Raw genomic sequence first — 9,573 nt, 5'->3', positions numbered from 1 at the left:
TTTGAAGTGCTAGTAGGCCAGCCCTGGGGAAAGAACTGGAAGAGTTTATAGGCCCTTTGAATGAAGGCTGTGACATTCAATCCTAAAACCAGAAATCTAAGGTACAATTGAAAGTATTCCTTTTGGATAGAAAGCATTTAAAGTAAAGAGCTGAACTAACTAGGAGAGAAGTCCGATTGGCTCCCCTACAGCTGCATTAGGAAACAGGCTAACAGGGATGTTTTGGGATCTGTGGAGCACTGATGGCAATTAGCAGTTAGGGCCAGTTAAAAACTGTCCCGCTTAAAAGCCGCTGGCATCCCTAGTAGTCTATTTCCTGCTTCTAGTTGGTACTGATGACCTGCCAAGAAGCTCAAGCAACAGTAGACTAGATTTCCAAAAGCTAGAAGAGTCTCAAGAGACACCCCCCAAATCTAGCTGCTACCTTGAATCCCCATTCTTGCTGAAGCAGCAAGCTGCAGCTAGTTTATAGTTAGCATGTCACTCTGGATCTCGTGGCTTAATTGAGTTTTTAAATCCCTCAGCTTCTTCTTCAATCCAGTGAGAGCTAAGAGGACATGGTTTAAGGACACAGAGAGCCATAGGAATTCATGATGTAGTAAAACCTTTCTGGCTTGCCCTTGGGGTCACAGGGCACCTGTGACTCATCCTCATCCAGCTCCAAGTGCTCACTCTTGGGCCACTCCTTGGGTTTGGGGTACACTGCCTGCCTCATGGCATTGTCTGGATTGTATTCAAAAGTCACCCCTGCAGTAGGGTTCAACTTGACATACTCCTTGCTAAAGCATTTTTTCGTATAGGCTCAAAGTCTCAGCTCCTGGCCCTTTCTCAACTTGATGATGAGAATGTCATCCTGCTCCACGTAGTCATTAGGGTCATCATCTTGGTTCACTGGAATGACCTGGGGGCTGTTGGAGATGAGGTCTCAAGACGCGACATGTTGAGGTCTCAAGACGCGACATGTCAAGTCTGCTCTTCATTGCACTGCACATCGAGGGTGAACTTCACCAAGCACTCACAGAACTCTTCACATGGGAAGTCCCGGGAGGATAGCAGCTTGTCCACAATGTCATCACTAATGAGGAGAACTAATCTAAGTTTGTGAGCCATGAACTCATCATGAATAACTGAGGAATTGGCATCAATTTGAACCCAGTCAATGACTATTATGGGCACCTCAGCGAGAAGACACTCTGAATCGAAATAGCCACTGCCGGGTTGGTGTTCTGGATGATGAACTTGACATTGTGGGCTGGTTGGCTTAAGGCATTGCATCCCCTGTTTGTGGGTGAGGGGGAGGTTAGCAATCCTTTATAGATTTCAGTGTCTACATATTTTATAATACTTCTCAGTTTAGATTATTACTAAGAGTTTTATTCTTTTTGATTCAGTTGTAAATGGACTATCTTCTTCATTTTTGTTTCCAATTGTTCATTGGTAGTGTACATATATTCAACTGATTTTTGTGCGTTGATTTTGTATCCTGCAACTTTGCGTAATTGGTTTATTAGTTCTAATGATTTGTGAATGTGTGTGTGTCTGTGTGTGTGTAATTGTCAAGGTTTTCTACATATAGCATCATATTATCTGCAAACAGTGAAATTTTCTTTCTTTCTGATTTGGATAACTTTTAATTATATTTCTTGCCTAATTTCTCTGGCTAGGACTTCCAGTAGTATGTTGAATGGAAGTGGTCAGAGTGGGCATCCTTAACTGATTCCTGATCTTAGAGGAAAAGCTTTTAGTTTTTCACTGTATAATATGATATTCACTGTGACCTGTATTATGTTGAGGTAATTTTCTTCTATTCTTAGTTTATTGAGTGTTTTTATCATGAAAGGGTGTTAAATGTTTCAGAGGCTTTTTCTGCATATATTGAGATAATAATGTAATTTTTATCCTTTATTCTGTTAATGTGGTGTCTCATATTGATTATTTTTGTATGTTGGCCATCTGTGTAACCCAGGGATAAATCTGACTTGGTCATGGTGCATCCTATACATTTTGTTATGTTGTCTTTTCATTTTTATTTGTCTCAAAATATTTTTCTAAAATTTACATTCTGATTTATTCTTTGACTCATTGATTATTCAACAGTGTGTTGTTTAATATCCACATACCTAAGAACTTTCCTATTTTCCTTTGCTTTCCATTTCATTCCATTGTTGTTGGAAAATATAATTGGCACAGTTTCAATCTTCTTAAATTTCTTAAGGCTTGTTTTGTGACTTAACATGTGATCTATTCTGGAGAATGTTTCATGCATGCTTGAGAAGAATATGTATTCTGCTGCTGTAGGGTGGAATGTTCTGCAAATGTCTGTTAGTTCCATTTGATCTATAGTCTGGTTCAAATCCTCTTATTTATTTATTTCCTTATTGATCTTCTGTCTGGATGCTCTATCAATTATTGAGAGTGGTGTATTGAAATTCCCTACTGTTATCGTGTGGTGTCTATTTCTATGTTAAATTCTTTCATTGATTGCTTCCTATATTTGGATGCTGTTATTATGGGCACATGTATATTTATAATTGTTACATATTCCTGGCAGATTGACCCATATATCATTATATAATATCCTTGTGCTTCTTTGTCTTTTTGGCAGTTCTTGACTTAAAATCTACTCTGTCTGATATAAATTTGGCCACTCTTGCTGTCTTTTTTGACTACCACTTGTGTGGATTATTTTTTCCATCCTTTCACTTTCAGCCTGTGTCGGTCTTAAAGTCCAAAGTGCATTTCTTGTATACAGCGTATAGTTGAGTCCTGTTTTCTTTAAATCCATTCAGCCACTATATCAGTCTTTTAATTGAGAGTTAAATTTATTTACATTTAAAGTAATTATTGATAGGAAAAGACTTACTATTGCCATTTCTTAAATTACTTTCTAGCTGTCTTGTAGCTTTTTGCCTCACTGTTGCTGTCACTGTCTTACTTTGAATTTTTTCTGACTTTTTTGTAGTTGTATGTTTTGATTTATTTCTCATTTTCTTTTGAGTATCTCCTATAGGTACTTTCAAAACTTACATAAAACATGTTATCGTTAAAATAATCTACTTTACACTGATAACTTCAATTCTATACAAAAACGCTTAACTTTTACTCACCTCCCCCACACTTTATGCTATTGATGTCACAAATTACATCTTTTTATATTTCCTCAGCTTTTCTTTATCTGGGAAAGTATTTTTCCTTAATTATTGAAGGATAGTTTTCTGGATACAGTATTCGTGATTGGCAGGGTGTTTTTTTCTGTCAGCATTTTGATATATAATCCCACTTCTCTTCTGTCTTGGAATGTTTCTTCTGAGAAATCTGGTGATAGTCTCTTGTTCATAACAAGTTGCTTTTCTCCTGGTGCTTTCAAAATTGTTTTTCTTTGACTTTTGACAATTTGATTATGATGTTGCTTGGTATGTGTTTCCTTGAATTCATCTTAGTTGGAGCATGTAGTTTCTCAAATCTAGATGTTCATTTCCATCCTTACATTTGGGAAATTTTCAGCCATTATTTTATTAAGTAATGTTTCTGCCCTGTTCTCTCTCTCTTCCCCTCTGAAACAACAATAATGCAAATATTGGTCCGTTTGATGGTGCCTCATATGTCCCTTAGGTTTTCTTTATTCTTTGTCATTCTTTTTTCATTTTGTGCCTCAAGCAGATAATTTCACATGACTCGTATTCAAGTTTCCTAATGTTTTCTTCTGCATATCAAGTCTGCCATTAAACTTCTCCAGTGAATTTTGCAGTTAATTTTCTTTTTCAGCTCCAAACCTTCTTTTTTATATTTTCTGTATCTTTCTTGATGCTTTATTCTGTTCATTTGTTATTTCTTTGAGCTCACTAGGCATCCTTATGACAATTATTTTGAATTCTCTTTCAAGTTGTCCACATACCTCTTTGTAGGTCCAGTTTCTGGAGATTTAGTTTATTCCTTTGGTTGAGCCGTGTTTCCTTGTTTTTCATGCACCTTGTAGCTTTATATTGGGATCTGTCACTTCTCCCAGTCTTCAGACTGACTTTGTTATAAGACCCCCACTAAGTAGCCCAGAAAGCGATTCTGGAATCCTCTGGAACTTTTTTGGTGGTATCTGGGCCTGTGCATGCAATTTCTCAGAGAGGTTTACTGTGCTTTTTGTTTCCCCTCAGGAACTCATTATCTTTTCTGATATCTGTCTGTGGCACCACATGTTCTCTGGTTCTACAACTGCAAGTTTCCCACTCTCTTTTGTTGTCAGTGGCTGGCAAACATCCAGAGCATGCCAGCTTCCTCTCAGTACACTGAGTAAGGTGAGACAGATATCAGTTTCTCAGAAGCTGGTGTTCCAAGAAGCTAGAATGACAGACTCATTCTCTGCTCCTTTCTCCCTCCCTGTTGAAGGAGGAGCCTTGAGTTGTGCATCTTCTCTTGATTTTACTGAGATATGGGGGCTATAGCAAACTGCCTACTGTTTTTGTTTTGTTTTGTTTTGTTTTGTTTTAAACTTTTGTTCTCAGTGGCTCCAAGGCATCCAAACTATGCTAGTTCCGTCAGTGCTCCAAGTGAGGCAAGACAGAAATTAGTCCCTTGGGCAGCCCTCTGAAGAGCCAGAGTGTCAACACATGCTCCACTCTTATCCCTCCTTGCTAAGGAAGAAGTCTTAAGTTGTGCACTTCTTCACCCAATTGTGCCATGCTGTGCCAACCATATCAAGCCACCTGCTGCTTTCCATTGTCCTCAGTGACCCCCAGGCATTCAAATTATGCTAGTTCTGTTAGCACACCAATCAAGGAAGTCAGAGACCAGTTTCTTGGGCAGCTCTCTGAAAAGCTGGAATGTCGGAGGCATGCTCAATTCCTTTCTCCCAGAGGTAACAGATGTGAAAGAGGCATTCTGTCTTGGCACTGAGCTGTGCTAACTTGGGGGAGAGGCTGACACAGGTAAATGAAATTGCTCTTCTTACTCAACTCGATTTGACTATTCCCTACTTTGTGCACACTTAGAATACTACAACATCTTAATTGGAATCTGGAATTCAGGTAAAAATGTTTAGTGTGTACATTTGTGTGCAATTAGTGTTTCTGAGTGGGAATGAAGGCTGGGACTTCCTATTCAGCCACATATAGTTAATTATGTGGATAATTAACTTTGTTCAGATCACTCATGTTATCAAGAAACTATCCATTAACAAAACTCTCACTTGAAAGGTATTTTTCTGGAAAAAATACTTTTTTATGTAGTGTCTAGGTTTACAATCTCTCACTTGGTATGGAGGAAGTCTTGTTTACGTTGAAATACATAGTATGAATAGGATGTAATTAGGTAAAAGGGGCTATATCCTGGGCTCTTCACTTGGAAGCTTTAATTTCAGCAATTTGAACGGATCTCTCATTGTTCTGAAGCATCCCTCTCCCAGGAGAAGATGGTTGGGTTTAGTGTAGGGGTGAAGACATGTTCAGAAGAGGGAATTTTTACTTAGGGATTGCAGAGTTAAGGTTTTAACAATATATTTCCAACTTTTATGATGCAACATACAATTTTTGTCATTTTAAGGGAAGATAATAAATTTTATGTCCAGATATTCAGAAAAGGGAGGAATTGTTATTTTGTTTATATGGATTTTCCTCTTTCTCATTTGCTCCCCTTCTTGCTGGGAGCTCCCACATCAATTTCCTTCATATTGGTCTACTTGTTGCCATCTCTTCCTGTTGAATGCTTTCATGAATTTTATGTTTCCCCTTGTAGATTGTCATGCAAGCACTGCTTATTATTTCTTGTTTATCTTTCTTCTCCAGTGACCATTGTGTTTTCCTTTTCTCCTTTATCTGACCCTCCCTTTCTCTTCTTTAGAATAGTTGCTTACTGCTTACAGGAGTGCTTTGAATGCTACTGCTCTAACTCAGACACTGATTTTTAAACAGAATCCAAAGATTACATTTGAGGCTGGCCTGACTCAGTATCTGCCATATGCCACTAAAATAATCTATTGTTTATTACTGTTTTATTGTGTTCTTATACAGTTTTATACTGCTTGGGTGTGATCTGGCACTGTTAGCTTTATCCACTTCAAAATTAACCAAGCCATCTGGAGGAGTATAATTTAGAGGGGTAGCACATGGGTTTGTGAATGCTGACATCTTGATTGTGCTCTGAGGGTGTCTCTTATGTTTCTTCATACGCCAGTTTCACCCAAATAAAGCACAAAAATTAAATCACACATCTACTCTCACTTCCCCACATATACATTTTGCAGGCTTCACTGAAATATCAAGAAAATGAAAACAATAGTCTTTGGAGTTCCTTTAAATCATAACAAGTTTATGGTATTTAAATATATTCAAGCATGAAGTGATATTTAAACAATGCCTTGATGGTTTTTTCCCATTATAATTTCTCATATTTTTTTCTCATTTTATTGCCAACTATTTTATTTATTTGTTTTCTCCCTCCCTTTCTTCCTCTTTTTTCCTTCCCCTTTCATTCCTTTCCTTTCTTCTCTTCTCTCCTCTCCTTTTTTTTTTCTTTTTTTCTCCTTTCATCTACAAATTCTTGTGAAGCATAAATTGTTAGCCAGAGTCAAAGATTTCAGTGATGAACAAGATAGGCAAGGAGATGTCTGGTAGGAGGACACACACAATATATAAAGACTTAAAAAGTAAACAAGATATTATTTTCTATACTTAGTTTAACAAAAATAAGTTACAATTCTTTGAAAGCGATTGATGGATGAGAGTAAGGTAGCTATTTTTCTACAGAAAGTAAAGTAAGGCATCTCTGAGCAGGTAGCATCTGAGCTGACACCTAAATAACAAGAAATAGTCAACAACAAGAGGACCTAGGACTCAGTATTTCAGGCAGACAAACAGCAAATGTGAGCTTCACAGGGTTGAAGAACAATCTAGGAACAGTGAATGAAAGGAAAAAGGAAAAGACAGGAGTTTAAAGAGGTAGGCAGGGTTCCGTTCATGTTCACAATGCTGAAGGTCACGAGGAAGGGGTTAGATTTCATTCCAGTTGTAAGAAGAGACTATTGGAGGATTTTAGGCAGGGAAGTGATGTGATTTGATTTATGTTTTAAAAAGATCACTATGACTTCTGCATAGTGGATGAGGAAAACAAAGCAAGACACATTAAATGGTTTGTCCTAGACTACAAAGTCAGTCACAGAACAAGAACCCTTGTCTTCTGATTCCAAATCCAGCCCTTTTTATCATTTACCTTGTGACTTCATCATTTTCTATTTTTTAAATATCATTTTGTCCTCCAGACATGATCTTCATTTCTATCTTCTCAGATTATTCTAGCAGTTACTAAATTACGTTTTTATTTATTCTTCTCATGGATTGACCTTGCTAAGTTATGGAGGCATGTTGTATCGTCTTTATTAAGATATGCCCTTTAGTAAGGGTATGCTTAGGGCAGGTTGTATGTATAATTAAATGTAAAATTATGACTCTACAATAAAACACAACAGATTAATAACTTTCCTACTGAGAGGAAACTGAAAAGTAGGACAATAGTAAAGGAAAACTAATTCTTTATGTTTGTAAGTGATTTTCATCAATGGCTTCCACCAATTCTATTTAATTTTCCAAATAAATAAAATTTAATTAACGTTTTATTTTCTTTTATAAAGTCAGCTCTTGTCTAGAGAAGTTTGGGGGTGAGGGGGATAATCCATGCATACTTTAAAAAGTGGAAATTTTAGATGAAGCATGGATACTGTGTTTCTATCTTAATTTAGATAAAGTAAAACAATGAAACTGTGACCAGTCTTCGCATTCATTATTTTTTCATTAATTTGTTTACTCATTCATTTCTTCATTCAATAAAACTTTACCACATTCTTATGTGCCAGGCATGGAAACTCTCATGTATTTGACTTCTGACATGCTATTCTTTCTTTCTTTGTCCATTTCTTATTCCATTGGATAATTTACTTCCCTGACTCTTTCATGTGTCCTAACAGTTTAGCTGTGAAGCCCATCTTGCATATCTATGCAGATTAAACTTGTAAAATCATGTTTTCCCCTGTCAATCTCTTCCTATGCTTCCCGAGCTCCCTGTGCCCACACTCCTCTCCTTTTGTTGGAGCAACTTGATCTTTACTGACACATTCAAGCCCAGTTCATTCTCTGAAACTTGTCCTGCCCTTAGTCTAGGGTATTTAAGGAATCCTGTCTGAGTAATTTGCAGGACATGACATCAAAAGTCAACCTTACTGCTACTTCTGCTTGTGGTTCCTTCGTTTTCTGTTTGAAATAATGATGCATTTTCTTTTCTCATTGGCTAGCTCTCCATTTGAAATTCTGTTTTCTCCCAAGTAAAGCATTTCATTAGGCTGATAATCCTAGCTTAAACTGTAGTCTCCTATCTGGGCCAGACTTCTCCATCTAGTCTCTGCACATCATTTATTTTGAACACTTCTGTCTGTGTTTCACTACAGAGATATTACCTTAGGTGAGACACTATTTCTTGCCTGTATAAGCTGAGAAATATTCTAAGGTATTTCTAGACGTTCATCTCCTACTCAGAGGAATTCACTACAATCTGTTCATCTTCCTAGTTCCCTCACCATACAGACACTGACATCTCTAAGATCACAAATTAATTTCTTTTTGGCATATTCAGTGGGCTTTTATCAAAGGCTCCCCTATGTTAGAATCTCTGCACATGTATCTTCTGTAATTCAGGTTTTTTCTGGTTTTCATCTCTCCTCTGGATCCTTCATGGGTTTCATCTGTGTGGTTTTTCCTTTAATATTGATGTTTTCCAGGCTTCTGTCTCTAAGTCATTGGGCAAAATATTTTTTGTTGATACATGATAAATTTAAATGTGTTTGTGGTACATGTGACATTTTGATACATTCACATAATGTGTAATAACCAAATCAGGGTAATTTGGATATCCATCACCTTAAACATTTATATTTTATTTATGCTGGAAACATTGTAATTATTCATTGCTACCTCTTTTGAAATGTACAATAGGTTATTGTTTACTATGATTACCAATTTACTTAATACTAGGGATTATTTCTTCTATCTGACTGTATTTTTATACCTCACTTTATCCCTTTCTTCTCCCTACCCACTTATCATTTTTAATACTCTGTGGGTGATCTTGTCCAGTCTCTTGTTTCAACTGCTGTACAACCCTGCCTTAATCCCCATGCTCTGCATTTATATATTCAACCTTCTGTCAACCACTTATCATCACATGGATCCTAATATTTTGAAATCTGAATGTGTCATCTTCCCTCTGAATTGCTCCTCTTCCTAAATTGCTGTCTAATCCTTTTCCTTTCCCACAGTTCCATATCTACCCATCCATAGTTCTAATACTTTTAATGCTTAAGTGTTTCTCAACCTTTTCTGTTCTTTTTCTTTTATCTCCACTACCTAATTCTGGCTGGATCATCAGAGCTGTCTTTACTACTCTATCTGCCTTTAGTTTTGTCACATTTAAGCCTGTCTTCTACACCTCTGCTTGGCTAAGCTATCCCTTTCCACTGCCTCTATTGCCAGCTCTCTTGTAGTCATCTTCACCTCAATACCATTTCTCCATTATTCCAAGATGACCACTATGACGCTG

The 9,573-nt window shown here is 37.1% G+C and overlaps 1 pseudogene; it reads right to left on the bottom strand.

Annotated features, from left to right (window-relative positions):
• Window positions 1-461: 461 nt before the first annotated feature.
• On the bottom strand, window positions 462-6,155 carry LOC116274646 (annotated as a pseudogene).
• Between the last annotated feature and the right edge of the window lie 3,418 nt (window positions 6,156-9,573).

This window comes from Papio anubis, chromosome 4 (genome assembly GCF_008728515.1).
Source record: "Papio anubis isolate 15944 chromosome 4, Panubis1.0, whole genome shotgun sequence".
Lineage (NCBI taxonomy): Eukaryota > Metazoa > Chordata > Mammalia > Primates > Cercopithecidae > Papio > Papio anubis.
This window is presented reverse-complemented; position numbering and strand designations above follow the sequence as displayed.